This window comes from Botryllus schlosseri, chromosome 9 (assembly GCF_051294905.1).
Source record: "Botryllus schlosseri isolate E-star chromosome 9, Bs_hap1, whole genome shotgun sequence".
Taxonomy (NCBI): Eukaryota; Metazoa; Chordata; class Ascidiacea; order Stolidobranchia; family Styelidae; genus Botryllus; species Botryllus schlosseri.
Window position 1 is genome coordinate 2,702,880 of NC_137244.1, and position 23,663 is coordinate 2,726,542.

At 40.0% G+C, this 23,663-nt stretch overlaps 2 protein-coding genes across 4 annotated transcripts in view; both read right to left on the bottom strand.

Annotated features, from left to right (window-relative positions):
* Positions 1-23,663, bottom strand: part of LOC145445865 (neuronal pentraxin-2-like) — a 540,218-nt gene that overhangs the window by 156,015 nt on the left and 360,540 nt on the right. The window lies entirely within an intron of this gene.
* The window catches only part of LOC145445854 (cytochrome P450 4V2-like), a 416,089-nt gene that overhangs the window by 101,969 nt on the left and 290,457 nt on the right, over positions 1-23,663 (bottom strand). The window lies entirely within an intron of this gene.

Below are 23,663 nucleotides of genomic sequence, written 5' to 3' on the forward strand. Positions count from 1 at the left end.
ACTTCTGAGCTCGCGGGCCGCATTCAACATCTGAATTCGTTCGCGGGCCGCACTATATAAAATTGGATTATAAACCAAAACGCAATATTGGTATTTGATGATATAGTGAGGACAGGGAGATAATATATGTGTTTATTTAAAACAGTGGTTCCCAACCTTTCTTTAGACACGCCCCTTTTTTGATAGTGGAAAATTTCGTGCCCCCCTTGTCGTCATATCACTAAATCCAACCGGGTTGCTAGCAACCCCAACAGATTGTTTGATGGCTTTGAAGGTTATGACTGTTGATGAGAGAATTCAAAAATACGAAATTCGGTCTATGTATAGAGAAACGCGCGTGAATTGGAGGTAAATCGCGCCGAGCGCGAAAATTTTGCAGTTGACCCGCGCTTCTTCGCGCCCCCCTTCAGATGCTTTCAGGCCCTCCCGCCAAGGTTGGGAACCACTGATTTAAAACAAACCAAACATTGCTTTGATGATATCGTACACGCGTCAGAAAGATAGTGGCGAAATTTAATAGGCTGGTCGACCTCAATAACTATTTTGTCAAAATTATAGAGAGCAAATTCGGTTGTCCCGATTCTTACAATAGGATTGAAATTTGAATCTGTGATCACTGAGCACTGAGATCTGTTCATGCATTTGCTCATTCCACTTTTGGTACAGTTCCAGGAGACACAATGCTGACAGAATCATAACAATGTTAGCTTCAAACACGCTTATACTGTACCCGAATTCTACGCATACAGAGAACGAAGACACGCGCTATTCGTTTTTATAAGCATATCACTGAAATAATGAAAACTATAGAGTTGCCATTCTGAAATCACACCCGAGATCCGAATTATGTCAATCTCGTTTAGGATTTCTGTGATGTTTAGCAGTTGAAACCTTTCAAACAACGTGGGCCTTGAGATCGGGCTGTCACGCCAAAAATTGAACATAACAAGTACTAGAGCAAGTATTTACCTTAGAACAGTGGTTCTCAAACTTTTTAAGACACGCCCCCCTTTATGATGGTAAAACATTTCACGCCTCCGTTCTTATCGTCATATCACAAAACGCAACCACGATGCTAGCAAACCTAACGGATATAGTTTGATGTCATGGAAGGTTACGATTGTGGATGTGAGATTTTTAAATATGAAATTCACACTAAATACAGATCAATAATTAGAAGTTGTATGTAAATCGCAAGAAGCACGAACAAAATTCCAGTCGAGCTCAGCTTCGCGCCCCCATTCAGATGTTTTCATGCCCCTAACAGGGGCTCGCCCTCAGTTTGACAACCACTGCCTTTGGATGATCATGGTGGAATATACTAAGAAAAAGTATATATTCACGTCTCTGCATTAATTCGATTTCAGTACGCATTTATCAATATTTTTAATAAGTTTCTTTTGACTCTCGCGGGCCGCACAGAACGTCGTTGCGGGCCGCATGCGGCCCGCGGGCCGTAGTTTGCCCACCCCTGCTCTAGAGTAAAGAATGTATTTACATGAATGATCTAATTTCTGCAGCGCATATCATGCATATGCTCATAAAATGTGAAGTCTTCGAGGAATGTGAAGTCTTCGCTTTATCACTAAAATTTGCAAATTCCCTAATTTTTCTGAGAAAAGTGCGAAGTGGCATGGCAGCTACAGTACAAGGTATCGAAAAATGACAGGGGTGATAAGAGCAGAGATGCCACTGGGATATTTCTGGAAAAAACAGATGTGGAGGCCAGATAGACCCAGAAAAACCCAGATCCTATATTTCACTCAATATACATGAGATAGCTGTGAAATAATGAACTTTTCAATTAGATAAAATAAAAAGGGCAAAAGAAAACAGGAAACAAAAGAGCATCGAGATAGTCAGTTTTGGGCTCGTGTTAGGCGTCTCCAACGTAGGCGGTCGTGGGCGTCTTCAAGCGACAGCCCGCGTTGCGCTAGATCAGTCTCCATTGTCGAGCGCCATGTATTCCGATTCCAGCCAACTCTGCGCCATGGCTCCGTGGGAATGTGATTGATGATGGCGGCGGCTGGTTGCTCGTCTTGATGCCGCACTGGATGGCGGATTAGGCGGAAGCGTCGTTCAGCTGCCAATAGACGGCATGGGACCGTTCCTGCGAGTTCTCGCAATGCATTCGTGGGTATATGCTCCGGATGGTGAATGCCGAATGCATAGCGGAGGAGTGCGTCGTAGTTAGCGTTGAGCGTCTTAGCCAGCTTCTCTACGGAATAGAGGCACTCATGCTGACAGAGAAGAACATGCTCAACAGTGACACGGGAGATACGGGTCTTGAGCTGGGTTGGGGCACTTGAATGGAAGAGGCTATGTAGCCGTCTAGCTTCGCCCCAGGCCTTTGCTCGCCTCGCCTTGAGCGCCTTTCCAGAGTCAGCGACATCAATACCGAGGTATACAAAACTCGTTACATACTTGAGATCGATTTCTCCCAGTTGAATTGGTGTCGCGTTCTCCGGTAGAGCTGGTATGGCCAGAACCTCAGGCTTCTTGGCGTTGATCTGGAGGCCAACAAGAGCGGCGGCGGCCTCTAGCTGGTTAATGAGGCGCTGTGTCGATGCGGTGTTCGGAGCAAGCAAGGCTAGGTCGTCTGTGTAGGCAAGATTACCTACGTGGATTGCCTCGCGAGTCGTACGCGTGCGCGTTCCTTGCCGTGGCCACCATTCAAAGACGTTCGTATTATCCGGCCTTCCCGGAGCTGTGAAAGGGGAGCCCGATAGTCGTCGAATACACTTATACAGTCATTGAAGCCTTTGATATTGAATTCACAACAGTTTATAATACACATTTTGCTCGGTTAACACTGCGAATCGCACAAAAAACATATTGTTTTTCTCTCGACACATATCATTGAAACAATTGGGACGCAGCGTGAATACTTAATAGTATATTACTTAATAATTATATCACCGCGCTCCGAAGGTTCAATTCAATGCCATCCATTCCCTATTTCTAAGGATGATTTCATATGTATTTTCAGTCACCTGACTAGATTGAAAGTAGCTTTCGATTGATCAATCCTAGGACAATCACTTTTATCTGGAATAATCAAAGACCAATGTTTAGTAAATAAAATTACTGCCAAATCATGAAATTCAGGGTGCATTCGAATGTGCTAATACTACAACTCTCTCTCTCTCTCACTTACCTGAGTGTCCCTGTTGGAACTAAATATACTCATATAACAATAGGATTATATTAGTCGGATCATCATCTGGTCTGTTCATGTGCTTGTGCATACCATACAGTTACATGATATTTATCGATACACGCCGTATTGTTCACCAAGCTCACCTAGTGTCGAGTTCACTACTGGCAATCGTCCTATATGAACAGGACTTTCTGTGACATAAAAGTTACCATTCAATGAAGCTCCATCGCATCGAGCCAAAGACTCTCATTTTAGCAGTGAAATAGTTTCTCAACACTCTGCCGTTTACAGTAACAGCAAAATCCACCGATAATGGCTAACCGAAGTGCGTGCAATTTACAATATTGCGACCTTACTAATCTAATTATTAATTTTCGAGCGTAAAACTGACCTGGCGAACTGGGTGTTAAAAAAAAACAGATTTCAAGGACAAAAACACGGAAACCCTGGTGATGCTAAAAAAACAGATCTTGGTGGAAAAACCCAGGAGTGGCATGTCTGGATAAGAGGAGACTATATTAAGATCGGTTTAGGAGTGTTCTCTGACCGCCATAATGTGCACGCGGCGCCTTTTATCGTGCACATGGCGTCAGCGGTACATATCAACTCTCTAAAACTGCAAGCGATGTATATGAGTTTTCATTCTGAAACGACCCGGCCTTGTTTCTGTGCATGTTTATGGTACACAAATAATTCTCGACATCCCTTCAGAGTATATAGTTCTGTCAATCTGGCTAGTTGTTAGTTTCTGAATAAGAGTGGGTCAAAGTAGTCTTCAATTATACCCAAGTAGAAGTAGAAGTGGGAGCGATAGGTTCTACTTAAGTATAACTAGAGATAGCGATTTCCGAACAGTGTTGGAACAGTTTGAGTCAAATTTCTCGGATGACTTGACTTGTCACGAGTTACTTTGATTCAACGTTTCATAAATGTGGATTAACTCGTCACCCCAAGCAAAATAATCGACTTAATTTCAAGTGATCGACTGAAATGTCCTTGCCTTTGTGGAAACCCGAGGTTTCCAGAATGTTCTGTATTTGCCGGTTGGAAATTATGTTGCATGTAGCATGGCTGGAGACCGCGTGTGGATTTAGTTGAGAAGGAGATGGCTGGGAGCGTGGCTGAAGATGGATGTAGGGAGTATGTCAATAAAAGACCTCGGTCTGTAGTTGACCACACACGATTCAACAGCTGCTGCAGAGACTTTATTATACGTCCGTCAGCCGAAGCAGCCAGAAGCAAAAGAGGAAGTGGAAGCACGATGCGATGACACTACAACTGACGTAAGGGGCAGTGTAGAGCATGACTGCTACATTATTACCGTTTTCATTGTTTGCGAATAACTGTGCAGCTAGAATAAATCCTAATGATATGTTGTATAATGGATTTGGCGGTAACATTTGTGCACGATTTGACTGGACCGGCTCACAATCGAAAAAAGTTTGAATCGGACCTGCCACTGAAATTGATTTTAATACACCGTCTTTCGAGAAGCTTGATGTCTACAAATTAAAATCAATGTGCTTTCAGCTTTCCGCCACATTCTACCTCATTTTGTCGCTTGCCTTTTATATTATCTACTTTAATTTTCATTCAGTGTGCATGCCTCTTTATACTTTGCCTAGGCCAAGGTGGGTGTCGGCAGAGCCGCATATCTCCATTGCTAGCTCGGAAATGATTGTGACCTGCGCTGCGCTGAATAGATTAATTCTGAAGTTCATTGATCACACTGGTCAACACATATTTTTAGGTAGACGAAGCAAGAGTGGTTCTGGGGGTTCTGAAGGGCACTGATTCCGAATATGACCTTGTTTTTTTTTTCAAATTGGCTTTATTTTGGAGATAATCCATGGGGCTATTTTGATTGAACTCTCATATTTTCGCTGTATGGGCTAGATAGAAAATCGACTCAGTCGTAATATAAAGTTGAGAATTTCGATCTATTTGATATTTTGAAACGTTGAAGACTGTTTTAAATCAAAATACATCAACAAAATTATATTTCGACGTATTAGATTTATCACAATTGGAGACATTCACGGAGGCTTTCACGAATATCATGTACAATGTACATAAATAAACTTCAATCATGTATATAAGTATTTACCTAAATACTCAAATAACGTTGCATTAATTGAATCAATTTTATATCAACAACCTATTTTAAATTCAAAATAATCAGTTGGAATAACATAGTAATTAATTTTCTTGAAGTAAAATTGGTTTCGTACTATCTTCGGTTGTAAGCAATTTGGTGCAGGTTTTCGGGTTCAGGTAGCGATAGGGTTAATAGCGGCTGGAAACTGCAGTTTCGAGAGCGTTAATGCGCGGCAACAAAGGGGTTAATGAGTCTACTGCTGAAGTGCGAAAATTGTATCTTTTGAAGCATCATTTTGTCATCGAATGCGTATGATCACTTCCCATTTTGTTGACTGGGAGTAGCTGCTGCCGATTGCCTCTGGCTAGTGTCAGGTGAAAATATTCGGGTTCATTGCAATAGGAACATACTATTCAATAATAGTTCTTATAAATCATTGTGATTTTTGCTGTTCGGAGACCAGATCAGAATTCCGAAGTTTATTCAACCAGAAAAAGTTAGGCTCCTCCTCGCCACCTCATCCGTGTCAGCGGTGTCTTAGAAAAGCCTAGTGGTGAGCCGTGCTATAAGTCGGCAGCTACGGAAAATAAGAAGAATATCGGCCTGGTGTAAATGACCATAGTCGTCGACAAACACCATGAATACCCCAAAAAACAAACAAACAAAACCTGAAAAAGTGCCATAGTATTGTTTGGTCAAAACGCAACAGCGAGATACCAATTGCTGAATCAGTAATATTGCGTAAATATTATGTATTAGACGTGGAATTGGCATTTCACAGTAGGACGTGGGTTAGGGTCTCCATACTTTTGTTTTACAAATTCCGGACGCTCTTAAGAGCCCACTAGCGGATTTCAAAATGAGGTGTGAGCACATTGTCGATAAATATGACGTCACACAACCAACGCTTTGTCTATCGACTAGAGGTGGTCACGATCCGGTTCAGGAGTATGTGGTTGTGTATTTTAAGTTGTAGCCAGGGCTAAAGCCACTTTTTTTAGCACCCTGATCATAGGCCCACCTTAGAGTATTCGATGCAACTTCTGGGGGCCCACCATATGCATCTGGTCGGTAAATGATTTCAATGAATTGTGTCACTAATATTGGTTCGACCATATATTACGGTAGGCCTATAATATTAATCCTCTCTCCGCCCACATGATCAGAGTTAGCGGTAGAGCTGTTGGAGGATGATTACTTGGAAAATGCAAGGAGCCTACTTGTACATCATCAAGTCATGTTGATGTCACGCCGATAAGAATATTTTATCAGCCTATAATGCCTGTGGTTTCCAACCTTTTATGGTCGCGACTCCATTTCCAATTTGAAAATGTGCCGCGGCCCAGCTCAAAATTTGATGGGCTGATTACTATAATTAAAGGTCGGCACATTTGCCTAGACTTACTCACGGCCTATTTTGGAAGCTAATTACGTTCAACATTTTCGCGAGCCCTAAAATAAAGGCAAATTACTCCCAGGTTTAGATCTACCATCTTTGAATAAAGAATCCGAAAGGCCTACCCTAAACAGACTCTATGAATATACCGTTATCTTGTAATTGCGATTACAATTAGACGTCTTTTTGTAAATGAATGTTATTTTTTTATTTAATTTTGATCGCAGTTTTTGCGCAGGTGGTAGCCCTCATTATAAAACCGATATATGTGATACTAAATAGCGCGCAGCGCGAAGAAAAGTTTTATGTAGCGTAAATCTACCAAAAAATATTTTTGTTTATATGTTGATTTACGAAAAAATTATGGGCTTTCTTGAAGCCTTCAAAATTCCAGACATTTATGAGCATAATTTAGAATTTCCTCCCGGACGATGTTTTAAATTTGAAATTGCGGACATGTCAGGGAAATTCCGGACGTATGGCAACCCTAACCTGGATGCAATCTCAACCCAACCTCAACCGCGAATGATACTTCACACGACAACATCTGCAATTCAACTACTGATCGGGAGTAGCGAAGAGAGGCCGATTATAGGCGGCTAATGACTGAACGCCACATGTCCAGCCACACCCACATTCAATTTCTTTTTCAATTTTATTTATTTATTCAATCTACATTTGCTGCGGCTGTCTTATTCCTCGAATTTCAGTGCATTATGAGAACGGACCCTCGCCAAGTTACGAACCGAGGATCTCACGACTTAGTGCCGTATGAAAACGCGCTTGATGGAAATCCCTGTCTGTATTGGAGGTTTTAAAAGACATAAAGACTATTAGCAACTTTCAAGTACAAACATTGGGCGGATCTCATATACGACTAAGCTATTGCTAGCTACCTCTAATTACGTTCATTATTAATGATCATTGGCAAGTATTTTAATTAACGCAACATCGATTTCGCGACGATTAGCATTCAAACATTGAAACACATTTCTCCAGTTATTCTTTTATTATTTTGATATTATATATTGTGATATGTCTGCGATAATGTTTCTCGTCGACCTCAAAAGAGGATTCAGGTTCATTTTCCGACCCCAAGAAAGCTACCATTAAATCAGAGATGGCTACCGTACGCTTCCGAGCCCGCGCTCTCAATTGCAAGGCGAGGCGACGAGTGTACCATTACCATTACAGACGTACACCGAGCGATCAATTTAAGTGGCTTTGTAAATCATGAGCAATAATAAACGACGAGTGTGCCATCAACATTATAGACGTACAAACGAGCATATCCAACTAGCATTGACCCGCGACCCGCGCGCAATTATGTAACCCGATGTTCGTTGAATATTGGCCACCCCAATAAATCGAAGGAGCTCTTTTCCGTAGATATCTATAACACAGCTGTCAGTCCAATGGACATGAACTTGAGATTCTGTGGGGTTAAATTCCACATCAAATAAGATCAGAGTGGCTTATCTCGCTTTCAGGATTAGGACTGATGCGTCCGGCCTATGTCGCAACACTACAATAGGTGGCAACACAAACCTATGTACACGTACAGTTGATATTTGTAGTGTCATCGTCGCCTGCCGATGCGATAAACTCCCAGCAGCTAACACACTGGTCTTCAATATAATACCAGCATAATTTTTGTAGGTCGAGAATAAGGGTAATTTAATTGCAACTAAAATGCCCGCGGCTTGTTTTGGCTCGAGGGTTGAATGCAACATATGAATCCATTCGCGTGGCGCACTATAGCCTATTTAGGATGATGAGCCAAAACGCGTGGGCGAAGACATGGAGATAATAACTAGCCTATATATTTAGAACAAATCAAGTATTGATTTCATGATAACGTATTCGTTATAACGTCATGAACATTTAGCGAGTTATATAAGCTGCTTATCCTCAATAACCAATTTGGGGAAATTAGTGAAGAAGTGGATTGTACAGATTCTTAGAACAGCACGAGAATCTGGTTATAGATTGCTGATGGTACCTCCTGACAGCATCATAACCACGCGGCCTTTACTTACCCGTCAGCTAATGTCTTACTATGTAAAACATGCTTTCTGCACGTTCGTCCGTGAAGATAAACGTCATTTACTGATGTCCTAAATATTCAATTAATTCGGTTACTTTACGTGGCAGCTCATAATTTCAAATCAGCAACGACTTCATTACATTACATTACAAGTCTTACATTTTACGTTACTTATTGCTCGTAATATTGTGCCTACTGTCCGGTGCACCTATAGATACGGAATGTACTTAACACGCGCATAGATCGCTTATTCCAAATAAATCGCCTAAAGTAATAAACGTGATGGAGTTGTCAATCTAAAATCACATTCATGATACGAAATCAGTCATTGCCATTTTGAATTTATGGGATGTTTATAAACTACCTTTGAAAATGCGTGAGACCCGAAGTCAGCCCCAGCAAAAAAGTAATATAGTAAGTTTAATCTTGTCGATATAATATGGTATATTTTTCAATACATTTCATTCATAACTACAAATATATCTTGATGCTCTCGTGAGCCACTAAAATGTTGTCCGCATGCGATCCGCTGACCGTAGTTTGCTCATCCCTGGTTTTAATCCTAATCTTTCGAGTAAATTCTGTTGGTAGGCAAGCCCTACCAGAGTATATTATGATAAAGGCAGGAGTGAATCGTTATCGAGCACCTTTCCTTAGCAACTTATTCAGTAACACAAAACGGGTGACCAATCGCGACCTCTCGAAATAAATGAACAGCACGCAATATGAACAGGACATGGAGCTACGATGTCCGATAATTCCTTTCAATTAAAGTAGAAGTATAGCTATTTCCGACCGAGTAAAACGTTACCCGGCATTGCGCTGTTTATAGTAGTGAGAAATGATATTCGTTTACTTTCGATAATATCCAACATACAGGCTCATGTCGAGGGCAATTTTTAGAACTCTAATATCGCATATCCCAACTTTGCAATATTTTTCGGTTCATTTAGTCATATTTTCCTTGCGATAGCCATTCAGCATCGCGAAAATTCATAGTACAATTTAGAATAAACTGCTACCTTTCATCAAGTTCGATGAAAAAGTACTTTGTAACATTTAACTATCATGACATAGTAAACTTCTACGTAAGTACGAGAAGTAGCCGTTAGAAAGGTGATTAGAAAATAAGTATTACCGGTCCAGTTTTGCCTAAAACCTAAATCACAACTCGTTATCTGATCCCTTCGGAATGGCGAGATTGAATATCCCTGAAAAATGAATAATATTCATAATATTCACATTGCTATACATGAAATTTGCTCTGATATTGGCCATAGTGACCATTTAGAATTGGATAGTCAAGGAGTCGAAATTTCTTCGATGAGCCAAATGCACTAATTCGAGTGCTGAAATCCGAATCGAATATATTTGTTATAATGATTCGAGTCGAGTAGTCAAATTTAAATAGCGAGCACTGAAATTACAGTAACATAGTTATATGACCGATACGAAATTTGGTATCCATTTCTCCGGAATAGTAATCAATCCGAAACATTGTGATAAATAGATAAGGCTGAAGAAATATGAAAATATCACCAATGGTGTATGTATTATGAAACTGGAAATATTGTATTTGCGGTAGCCCGCAATTAGTTTCCAATTCGTAATTTCAACCACATCGGCAGTTTTTTCATAAAAATAAATAAACAAATACTTTTATGCTAATTTCCAAATATCGTAAATCTCTTAATGAATTTCCCTTGAATTTTAATTAATCCGAAACATTATCATGCAAGATCTGAGAAACATAAAAATATCATTAATGTGGTATGTATTGTGAAACATGCAATATTTTCTTCGCGGTGACCAGAGAATATGTTCTAATTCGTAATTTCAACCCAATAATCAGTGTCTCATAATAATGAATTAGCAAATCCTTGGATCCTAGTTTTCAAAGTAGCTTAGAGCTCTGAATGAGCTCTGACTCGCTGTTATCTTCAAACCATGGAATTATTGCGAGTATCACCATCGGTCACTGAAGAAGAGGATGAAATTATAACCGGGGCATATTCCTTGACCAGGAATTTTATCATGTACGAACTAGACGGGCCAAGCGTTAAAGCAAATACGAAAGCGGAGACAACCTCACGGCGAGTTAGTGATGAAATTTTCGAGCGACATCGAACTGTCGTAAACGCAATCTCTAAACGTCTCCGATACAGTATTGTTGTAGTCGATGAAAAATATGAAGAATATTCTGCGGATGAGCGAATGTTCCTGATGATAGCTGATGAAATTTTTGAAGATACCCAAGACAATTGGGGTCGGATTGTATCTGTGTTTGTGCTCGGTAGCTTTCTTGCTCGCAAAACCGAGGATGAGCATCACGGTGATAATATAGAAGGTATCATACAGTCAGTCGGGAATTACATTGGGAGAAGAAGACGAAAGTGGATAGGGGAAAATGGAGGATGGGTAAGCGATTTTACTTGCCCTGATAAGGATTTGGGAATTATCATTTAGCTTGAGGTACTGTGTATCTGCTCTCGAGAGTCCATACCATCTATCGATAATGAAACTTAGCTTGCACTTCACAATTCGGTTTTCAATTCACATTTTGTCATGAGGCACATAAATTTACAGACTTGGACTGACGTCTATTGCAATGGCAATAACAAGATCATGGATACTCCTTTGCCATACATCATTTAATTTTTGTTTTAATATATTATATTTCTTCGCCGTTTAATTCCATCAATTTTACTGAAGGACGGATGCTGTCTCTTCTGAGATCACATGAAAGATTGATCCGTATAAACCGTCTTTATCTGAAACATTTCCATTTTTCAAATTTATCCAGCAACGTAAGCGGATCTCTAGGTTACCTAGAAAACGCCGCAGGTCAAATTTGATCCAATTCCTACTATAGTAGCGACAGAGAGTTATGACAGCTCAAAATTATCCATTTTTCGATGCCAAATATCAGGGTTGTAACCAAGTCACATAGTTCCGAGTCACGAGTCAATCTTACTTTTGTGGTTTTCACTCGAGTCAAGTCGAGTCATTTTCAATTCATCACCGAGTCGAGTCCGAGTCCAAGTCACCGTTTAAAGGGTCAAGTCCGAGTCGTAGTGTTATGACTCGAGTCCGAGTCCAAGTCACAGTATTGAAGTCATGTTCAACTTATGTTTTCAATCCTGCTTGGGTGATATCGAATTCCTTGCTTGCCAAACATGCTTATTTTGTCCCTATCAGAGTCTTGGCACATGTTTATTTAGGCTGATAACGGACAGTTTCTGGCCTTATTTACCGATGCTACAGATAGACGAGACAGGCCGCCAATATGAAAACTTTACTAATCTTAGAGCTTTACATCAAATATCTGTCTTCTCAGTCTGATACATCAAAAATACAAGCATTGAGTTATCATTGCGAGCACATCGACGACTGCTCACAAATATCTTATTATAGGAGAACCAACGAATTCACGTCTACATATTCTATCTGATAGAGAACGAACGAATTCACGTCTAGATACCAGCTGATAGAGAATCAACAGATGCATGTTTATGTGAGGGTACAGTTTTTCTTTCACATTATCAGGTGGTTGACTAAAAAAGGTCAACTTTCCTGCTCAGCTCCCGAAATAGCTGCCGGAGCGTTACTTCAGTGCTGATTTACTGTATCTTCGTCGAATTTGCCCTACATTTAACAAAAATTCTCATAAAAGAGGACAAAACCTCAAAAATTGGGCTACTTCTTAAAATTGTTGAATTGCCTAAAAGAACTTAAATTTGGCTCAATTCCAACCAGTAGAAAAAGCAATGCTACGAGAGACAATTTTGGATTAATTACAAATAGAGATTTTCGAATTTTACCGGCTACCTCATGATATTGTTAGATTGTGTAAAAATATGATTCACAGCAAATTAGGCTCAATTCCAACTCGGAGAAGCGAAGTTATTAGAGTGGAATATTTTGGATATGAGAGAGAGAGAGATATGATATTCTTTTTCGCCTGCACCATCGAGATGATTTGACGACGGAGTTGCGATACGGCCCTGAGGTCATCTAGTCTGCGCCCCCGTTTTTCTTCTCCTCCATGCTATCCGTGATTGCTGAGCGCCTAGCAGGATAGCTGCGGATACCAATTTTCGAGTCTTTGGTATGACCCGGCCGGGATCGAACCCACGACCTACCGATCAAGAAGCCGGACGCATAACCATTACACTATCTCGTGTACCCCCGCTTACTACTGGTATCTAATTATAATATTATGAAAGAATTTCTCACTAAAAATAATCCATTTATTTTCAAATCTAAAATATTCTCCTCTCACATCATTGATTCTACTTTTCAAATTAACCCAGATTCAGTGTTCTTTTTATGCAACATAACAATTTTATCAAGTAGCCACCCAGTAAAATAAAAAAGAAGTTATTTTAGAACAGCCATATTGTACAAACATCACACAATATTAGCCATTCATCAATACTCACGTGCACAATGCACATACCTAACAAAACGTATTGTGTGTTTTCAGAGACAGCAGATCAAATCAATGAGTTACACTTCGAAAATACTAATGTGAAAAGGAGATCATCAGATATGTTAAAGCGGCATGGCCTAAGAATATATCCACATCTACTGAATACTCGTTCCACTAGGGCACTAGATGCAAGAATTGACAAGCATTTCATTAGTTATCGACTGTGAAAATTGCTCCTGTCCCGGGTGGCTCGGCTCTGAAGACTATGTCATATCGAGCCTCCCGTCTACCTTGCATGTCGCATTTCACTGTTACATTTTTGTAGTGTTATGTTGATATGTAATGTATACGAATAAAGATTCTCTCTCTCTCTCTCTTTTGAACCACACTGAAGAGCATTGAATACTCATTCTTTCTAGTCGCCCAAAATGCAAAGAATCATCGCCTTCAAACCTACACATGGGCTTATCAGTCAGTGTCATTTCATTGGCTCTAATTGAACTTTGCTTCGATTGTTTGCTTGTATAATTGAAAAGTCTTTGATTGCGGAGGATCTATTACCTCTTCATCACTGGTTGATTTTGTACAATGCATTGCTACTATGTACCATTGTCTGTTGTTTTTACGGCGGTCATATCTGATATCAGGCGAGTGCAACGCAAGCAGTAGTGACAAATAACGATGTCGCCAGAATTCGTCAGATGCGTTGATCTAGCCAATACGATTCGCAAATTTCTTCATCTTCAAGTCATGAGTCAATGATTTGCATCGAGTCATGCGTAATGACTCTAGTACAAGTCGAGCCAATCCAAATATTGACTCGAGTCGAGTCGAGTCATTTTCCCATTTCAAGAAAATGACTCGAGTCATTACAACCCTGCCAAATATCGTTGGTTCTCCACAACCAAATGTCGTGTTCTATAAATATCGTGTATGGAACAAATATAAATGTTGCTATTTTGTTGTTATTTTCGAAGAATACTTTGCTCAGTAATTAATTTCACAGGGATTCTAAACCTCAATACATACAAGTGAGCCAAGTTACATCAACCTCTGGGTTCATTTGTAGTGGTATGTAATTACCTGTAATTTTATCTTGACGTCGCGAACATGATAAGTAATATGAAGTGAAGGAATAAGGGCGCCAAATTCCAATGCATAGATGCATATTTATGTGGAAATCTCGTCTTACCGGACGAATGCAATTGTTTCCTTTAAGTTTTCTTGTCACGCCAGTAGTATAGTGGATCAGTCTGGGTGTGCCTGGGGCTCTTATAGGTGCAGTCGCATGCGGCTGCGAAACTCGTGGTGGCACGGTAACCCTTTTGACCCCCCCTCTCGGTCGCACGCGGCTATTGCGTCTTATGGCTCCTCTCGCACGGTAACCCTTTTCAGTATAGGGGGCGGTCGCACGCGGCTTCGAAATCCCGTGTTCGCACGACCACCCTTTTTGACCCCCTCTCGGTCGCATGCGGCTATTGTGTCTTGTGGTTGCACGATAGCCCTTTCCAGCATAGGGATCGCTCGCACGCGGCTTCGTTGTTGGCATATCGTGCTATCGGGTATAGGCATCTCTCGGGTGGTGTCTAATGGCTGCGTTGGCATGTCGCACTTCGTATGGTGTTGAATATGCATTAAGTATATTGATCAAGTGATTGATCCTTAGTTAATGTGCATGTCGCAAAATATTATATATGACCGATTCGAGTTAATCCTAACGTTTACGGTGATTGCGACTTTAATATATCGTTATTCTTATGGGCGCGGCGGCATATCGTACTCTCAGGTATAGTCTGCGGTGACATGTCGTACTATCAGAAATAAGTGTGTGAAATAGTTTGCTAAATCTAGGAATCACTTGCAAGGTAATATTTTGGTAATTAGTTTACCACAGAGCCGGCGTAGCCGGCGATTCGAATATCAGCAATAACCTCGCACACAAAATACAAACACAAATAGGTGTGAAATATTTGTAAAACCCCGCGATTGCTGACAAGATAATGTCTCAGACATAACCATCTTTCGCGACTTGATGTTACAGGCATGCCGATCGCTCACGCGGTGAAATTTTAGTAAGCAATTCGTCACAGAACTTGATTTCACTCGTAAGATTTAATAAGTAACGAATAACAGAACCGTCGCAAACGGTGATTCGAATACCGACAAATTCTCACTTATTTCCACTCTAACCCTAACCCTTTGCGAAGTTAACTCTTATTCAAAAAGGTGTGAAATAATTTTGAAATCCTACGACCGCTCAAAGGGTAATGCTTCAGACATACCGATCGCTCATGATTTGGTGTTATAGGCATACCGATCGCTCACAAGGTAATATTTCGGTAATTAGTTTGTCACAGAGCCGTCGCAGACGGTGATTCGAAAACCAACAATTTGACACTTTCTGGTGGTCGCTATATGTTTTGACACTTCGGAACAGTGGTTGACTGTAGTTGTATAATAAGAATCATGAGAATATTCAAGCAATGTGTCAATTTGTCAACTTGAAATGAAACTCACTACACAACTCAAGTTGATTCGTATCTGAATGTGTTGTTTCGACACAACTCTAATCCTCTGAGAAATCCTTTCAACGCGATCTGTTGAATCGAATGTAACCATCGGATTATTCACACATTCCGCGCCGCTGTTTTCACACCTATAGAATCAATACCAACTATATCTGTTAACCGAAAATATTCAATCATTTTGTTAATTTGTCAACTTGAGATCAAACTCTTAATAAATACACACATCCTATCATTTGCCAACTTTAGCATCACCAAAAAATTCAGGTATTGTTGATTGAAAATCCTTGAGTCTTTATTATCAAAAATGTCGGAATCCATTCGCGGGATGTACTAAAGGTAAATTCAGATAATCCAGAATGAAATATTTGGACTTTGACATAGTCTGAATTGGAATCGCTTGACAAACATGACTACCAACTTTCAACCCAGTCATATTTCGAGATTACACGCATATTGATTTGAAACAAGTAATGAAACTTTACAACTCTATTCACGATTAAGTTTTCCGTTTGGCAAATAGAGTTTCAGTAAATAATATCACAATGCTATCGCGATATTTTAATGTGTTACAACAGACAATCAGGTCAATCAATGAAATAGCACCTGTTGTAAATATTTCTAACTTGACAACCACTTGTGCATACCGCGATCGAGTTGTGACGCGATGAGCTAAATCGGAATATTTCAATCTAATTGTCGAAACCTTGAACAAGCTATCAGGTTATTTTTTGTTTTAATTGAGCTAACGGAAATAGTATTACATCTCGACATTTTAACATCTTACCATACTCCAAGGAGTCAACAAGGAAAAACCTTGTCAAGTATATCCGTTTGTACCTCACCCAACCAACTCAACAGTAACCGTATGGAAAGTAGACAAGATTATGCGAGTACATACAATCACTACAATCTAAAATCCATATCAAGTTTGGTTGAGTCATATACCGCCAACTCGTCTTTTTTGTTCAACTGTAAAAGTCGTTACTATTCTGTAATATAACGTAATTACTACTCGGTATATTTTGTAACATAAAGTAATTACTACTCAGCGCATGCAACTAGAAATTAACATATGTTTTGAATATACGAGATTTGAAAGTCTGAGCAATGTAGTTAAGAATTCATTTCTTATACGATCAAACGACGGTGTTACATTGAAAGTTATCATGCTGTAAACATAAGGATTGACACATTGATTTGACATATGTAATAGTTGATCATGACTTGATTATTAAATTATTCGCGTTAATTGGACCCGGCGTTACGGTAAAGGTTATTATGACAGCAACAAACGTTTCAGTACCGTTGTTACTAGCATATTGAGTTGTAAAACTATGCGTTTCTGAAATGTTCTTGAATGGAAAATTATTCCACTTTGGTACATATCGCTCTGCGTATCGCGGATATCAGAAAATATTTTACAAATGTAATTGTTTCCAGTAACCAAGACTAAAGATGAAACCACAATTTCGTTTGCTGATTAACAACCGGTGCAATACTTAATTGTCGGAATCTGCGACATCGAATGGAAACATACGCACATTACGCAGTACGAAAATATCACTTTGGGCTCCGGGGCGGCGTCATTAAATCCGTGTTAAACTCTGTTCACACTCTCTGTCGAAAATGCGTGAAATGTCAAAACATTACGAGGTCACACTCTAAGGCTTTGATCAGTACAGAAGTAATTGGAATATCTTTACTGGATGCAACCTATTCAACCGGTCTGGGTTAAAACAAAACTCATACCAATAATAAAATCGAAGTATCTGCTACACTGAAATCTACAAAAATATGTTTGTATTGTTGGTCGTAGTAGTTATACCGATTTGAACCTCCGGAAAAATTGTCATCATCTAACCAAACTACTGAAAGTCGTTGTCAATTTGTCTGATGTTCACTGATTGCATACTAGAACTATTTGTGCCACTGATTACATACTAGAACTATTTGTGCAACGCACACGATCAGAGAAATTGGAAATTTTACCATTTTCATTCGTCAAAGCAAATGTCGTCACAATACTCAGTCACTGAAAGACCATATACTTGTATGTGATTGAATCACCGGTAATTAACTAGCTAAATCAAACCCCTAAGAAATTTCACTCACTCATTGGATAAAACAACATCGCCTAATCGGTCGGGCTTTACATCATGAAGCTGTCATTTGTATCGTTTAATTAACCGACATTTAGCGATTGGTGAACATACCGAACGATACACATCCACTTCGAAATGCTCCGTTGATCGTAATTTCCATCATCGTGATGATCGAAATACATTTGTTTCGATTTCGTGACAACCGACTTTTCTATGAAATGATAAATTTTTGACAAGTTATGCTTAGAAGATTGGTTGCATATCGCGAAAAATATTATACCAGTTATATTGATACTGTTACTCCATTGATCGGTATTTTCAAACGAGTAAAATTTATTACTTGAGTTTCTCCGCTTACTACATGTAAATGTAAGCTCATCCGTCTTTTAACATCACAAAGACATCGATAAAAAGTAGGCAATCAAATGCGACAAGTTTAACTTTTGTACGTTGTGTGTGATTACCCCACACAACTCAGTTTTTACCAAAGGCATATGAAATATATTCATGTCACACGAAAATATTCGCTCGAAATTTCCATGCTACGAACCTGTACAATGATTGGTGGTGCTTTCAAACTGTTTCGATACCTCAAGATTTTTATCGTCTGAATGGATGTTCATGTATCTTAATAATCAAATAGTTCAACACAGAACTAGTACTAACAGGAAAATCAGAGTTGTTTACACAAAAGTTTGTGTGTGTGCAGTATGTGAATACCATGTGTAAGTCCAGTACAATTGCGATATCCATCCGAGTTTAGTTATCAGAAATTTATGACACCGAGGTCGCGTCATCTTCGTAAGACAAACAAACCAACAAACCTGCAGGATATGTCCATGTCATAACAATAAATCAGCTACTCCAACAACAGAGTACATATGTTTTCTAGTCACGGTCCTTACATCTTACACACAAATCAATCTACTTTGCTAACGAAAAGTGCTGAGTCATCACATGATTGTCCTAACAACAAAACAGCTGAAACATACTGCCATACAAAATGGTCGTTATAGTTTGCACCCAACGGTAAATTGTACAAGTAACAAGGTTCGAGAATCGAGTTATCGAATAACGTGAAAGTGTTTTGCACTGTCAAGCCGTTATGTTGATTAAAGCGTATATTGTAATATCATGATCAATTTTCATTCGTTGGTCACAAACTGTCACTACGCTAAATAATTCATTTTCACTACAACACCAAAGTATACTTGTCATCAATCGTTGTCATCGAACACGACACTCAAACAACTTATTTACTTCCTACTACATGAATTCCGATTTTGTTTTGCAAATATTTTATAATTCTTTTTAGTAACACTATATCAATGTCATCGAGTTTATTGTTTACGATATTAGTGTGTATGTGTGTGTGTGTGTCATACTTGGGGGATCCGTATTACAATTGATTAGAATTGACTAAATGCAAGAAGGCTTGAAATGTTTCGAATCGATTCATAAGTGGTCTTCATTGTGGTTTTTATCGAGACATACGGAAAGAACTAACTGTAGACTCTTCTCTGTTGTACTTCTACTCGGTAATCGAGATACATGCGGTCGCATTTAAACAACGATCCTGTTTCGTCGCACCAAAAATATGTTCACTGTCGCGATACTCTGCACAAGACGTGCAAATCCTTTTCACACTCATAATAGTATACCAACGGCCACCGGTAACAACGTTTAACAATACCAACGACACTGGAAACACTGAACCCACGACACTTACCGGAGTAACAATACATTTCCTTTGGACACACGACACTTACCCTAGTAAAAATACATTTTGCTTTGAATAAATGACGCTTACCCGAGTAAAAATATCAATATCACCTGGAGATCCACTGTTACCCGAGTAACAAAACCATTTTCCTTTGGTAATCTATCGTTCACCCAGAGTAACAAAACCATTTTCACTTGGAAATATATGTTTTCCCTGAGCAACAAACCATTTTCACTTGGAAATATATTTTTTCCTGAGCAACAAACCATTTTCACTTGGAAATATATTTTTTCGCTGAGTAACAAACCATTTTCACTTGGAAATATATTTTTCCCTGAGCAACAAACCATTTTCACTTGGAAATATATTTTTTCTCTGAGCAACAAACCATTTTCACTTGGCGGTCCGTCGTTTACCTGAGTAAAAAATATCATTTTCCTTTGGAGACCTGGCGTTTACCCAGTGTAACAATACATTTGCACTTGGCCATCTATCTTTTCCGAGAGTAACAAAACCACTTTCATTTGGAAATCTGACAAACACACCTACCAATTTGGCAGTGGCGGCTCGTGACAATATCGGGTGGTAGGGTAAGGGCCGCAAGCGACTTGTTATCAATATGACGTCACAGTGGCGTTTTTCAACGTTCAAAGTAACTTAATGATGGTCACATGAATTTCCCGTAAACAATGATTTTTAACGTAGGTGCCGCGAGAGGTTTGCCGGTGGCGTGACTTGAAGTGCGGTAACAAATGTTTTATTCATTGTTTTTTTATTCAAATGATATTTTACCAAATATACGCGAACTAAGAATCGTTCCCATGCCACAAATCAATCATCAGGGTATCCTTAGTAGCATGCGTTATGATTTCGTGGTAGAGATTACGCAAGCGCCAAGTAAGACTATACCAAAACATACACAGACCAACTACCTACAAAGAGCATTCGCATGACACCTTGTGGTGTTTTATTCGTTCCATGCTCAGCAATTCTGTAAAGTGCTGCAGCGCCTCCGACCCGATTTGTATATGGTAGGATTCTCGTCCCGAAAGCGAGTTAAATCGATTTGTCCTCGTTTTTCTAAGCCCGTCCGAAAGTGTTTGGTACACGATCCTGATGCTTTACGACCAGGGGATAGGAAACCAAAGCGGTGGCACCCATAAACGTAAAACATTATAAAAAGTCAGCTGTTATCCATGGAAGATTAATTACGAGTCTGCCTGCCATCATTCAAGCAGGAATCCAAACATTGTGTTAAATTGAAATGCGAGCACGTATCGCATTAAACAATTTCATGAATAAATTATTTCATCTTGATGAATTTTTCACTTTTTTTTCCATAGCCATAACAAAATATATCGGTAAATTAACTGTCAGTGTGCCTCGAGTAATAAGGATGAAAACCACTCACTTTTCCTTGGCCATGGACATGGTTGAGTTACCTGGGCTCACTTGATTGAAATTATTCGGAAAGAACATGATGTGTACAGTCGTCCGCCCACCAGCATTAATTTATGTCTTGTATAAGTATTGTGCGCGACGTGATTTCCTATTAGCAAAATGTTCAATTACGAGTTTATTGAAATCTGGAATTCCCAGAACCACGTCGTTGTGAATCGAGAGAACAGCCAACGCATTAAGCCTATCTTGGCCCATCCTGTTTCTGAGAAAGGTCTTGATACGTTTCAATGTGCTGAAACTGCGCTCGGATTCCGCGGATGAAATCGGGGTGGTCAAAATGATATTCATAAAGCTAGTTACTGTAGCAAAGTTGATCGAAAGCGAATTTTCAACTAGGAATTTTGAAAGTTCACTAGTGGTTTTAACTTCCGAAAAGGATGTATTAGAATACAAACAAGTCAACTCGCTCTCCAACCGAGCAATGTCGATCATCGGGTAATATCGAGGCACGCTGCGCAGTAGTCCAGAAGGAAAATGAATTTTGTAGGCAGGGAAATTTCTCGGATTTAACAGGGAGAAAGTAACCAACTGGTCACTATTCAGACGATGTTGGATTTGGGACATCAGTATATCGCAACATTCGTAAGCTGCAACAAGCAGGTTTTGCACACTTATCCCACGACGTAAAAGCGCTTTGTCACCAGCGAAGTGTACATTCTCCCGGATATGCGAAATTGCCTCACAAAAATGTGCAATACACAATTGCGCAGTAGTACCATCGGCCATACGCGACTGAAAAGTGCTGTACAGTGTATCGACGTGCATGAAGATGTCACAAAAATGCTTCAAAAAGAACAAAAATTCGACGTCTTCCAGGAGTCGTTTAAGCCTCGCCGCTTCACGTATGGAAGTATCATCCCAGACAGGAGAGCTCTCATTCACTGAGAAGCATTCCAGAAGCTCCACCCTACTATCTGACACTCGTTGCATAACTCTGGATTGGAAGTTCCACCGTGTTGATACGCATCTAGGTAACCGGTGCTTGCATATGTCGCGCAATAGATCAGATCGCTTTGGCGAAACAGAGAAAAAGGAGGAGAACCCTGAAAGATTTGCAAAGAATATCTTGACAGAAGATATTCCTAAGCACATTTTTTTCACTACAAGATTGAGCTGATGCGCGTAGCAATGCAAAAAATGCGCATGCAGGTAAACTTCTTTCATTAAAACTTGTACGCTATGTCGCGATCCGCTCATGACTGATGCGCCGTCGTAGGTTTGCGCAATAAGTTTCGACTCAACTGAATAGGGCTGAAATGTTTATTTTAATACGTAAAAAATTCCGACAGCAGTGCGATCGTCAACAGCCACAAAGCTGTGGAATCGGTCGACTGGCATACCAAATTTCGTGAACCGAAAAATCACGACTAGCTGTGACAAACACGTAATGTCAGTTGTTTCGTCAGACTGAATAGATAGAAATTCAGCGTCAACAATCTCGGTAAACAAATGCTGTAGATAGATGTGATATATCGAATCAAGCACATCATTTTGAATAGTCTTTGAGGTACCCTTAGCTACTGTCGCGGTGTCGAGATGTTCGCGCAAAATGCGATCCATGGAAGCCGTGTATTTAATTAGATCCAAAAATATCCCCTATTGAGAGAGCATTCCTTCTCATCGTGGCCTCGAAGGGGCAATTCATGAACAACAATAAATTTAATGGCATCAATCACCCGGGAGAGAACATGCCTATTCTTATCTACAAGCTCATTGTACTTGCAGACTGATACGCGGTAACTTTCATTGAGCTGCGACATTACATTTACTCTGCCAAACAATTTATATTTAACTTCACTAGCCATGTGCACTTGGAATTTCTGGTGCGCTTTCACACGCTCTGACAAATGCTTCAGATCGCGATAACCAATTTTGTTCCAACAAGAGCCACTGGTTCCGGTACCGGCACTGTCGAATAAAAGACAGTAAAAGCAAAACAAGGCGTCTTTATCCTCGCTATAAGTAAGCCATTCATTTTTATCGAAATGCGCTGAAGAAAAGGCACGAGTGCGTTTTCCTCCGGCGTACGATTTGATCAATGGGCAATTTCTAGGCTGATACGGACCTAGTCGCTTTACCTCTAATTTTTGCTCTAAAGGCAGCTGGCTAAACGGCGTACGGAGCAAAGATTCAACACGATTCATGTTCGCACTTGACCTGACTACTTATCTGCAGAAATGGAAATGACTATAAATCGAGAGATTGCGCATGCCTTACTGGAAAGGTCAACGAGTTCGGACACATACGCAATTGTTATCTCATAGATTGGACAGGGAAATGTCATATTTAATCCAAAACATCATTCCGAAGAACTACGGATAGCAGCCTCGGAAATTCGGTCCCGGTACAGCTTGGGAGATTCTGGCCTTGAGGCTGGAGACTGTCACACGACACATACGGCTTACGGTCTCTACTCTATAGTGTCTATATGTCTGCTGCAAAATCGCCTTCGGAAAGTCGGGTGTGATTGATGACATTCGATCTGCATCAAAATTACCGGCTATGATAATGTCTGTGGATCGAAGGCTTACACCCCGATGTTTGTATACCAACACATTGCATGTACGCCTCGTTTACGTGATTACTTGCGTGGGCAAACAAGCGCAAAGTATGTGTGGATGGTGCATTGGTATTTTTTCGTGGAAACACAGGGTATAACATGTTTACTTGAATCTCCGGCGTTGGGTCATGAGTGAATATCCGGATCCGGTTACAT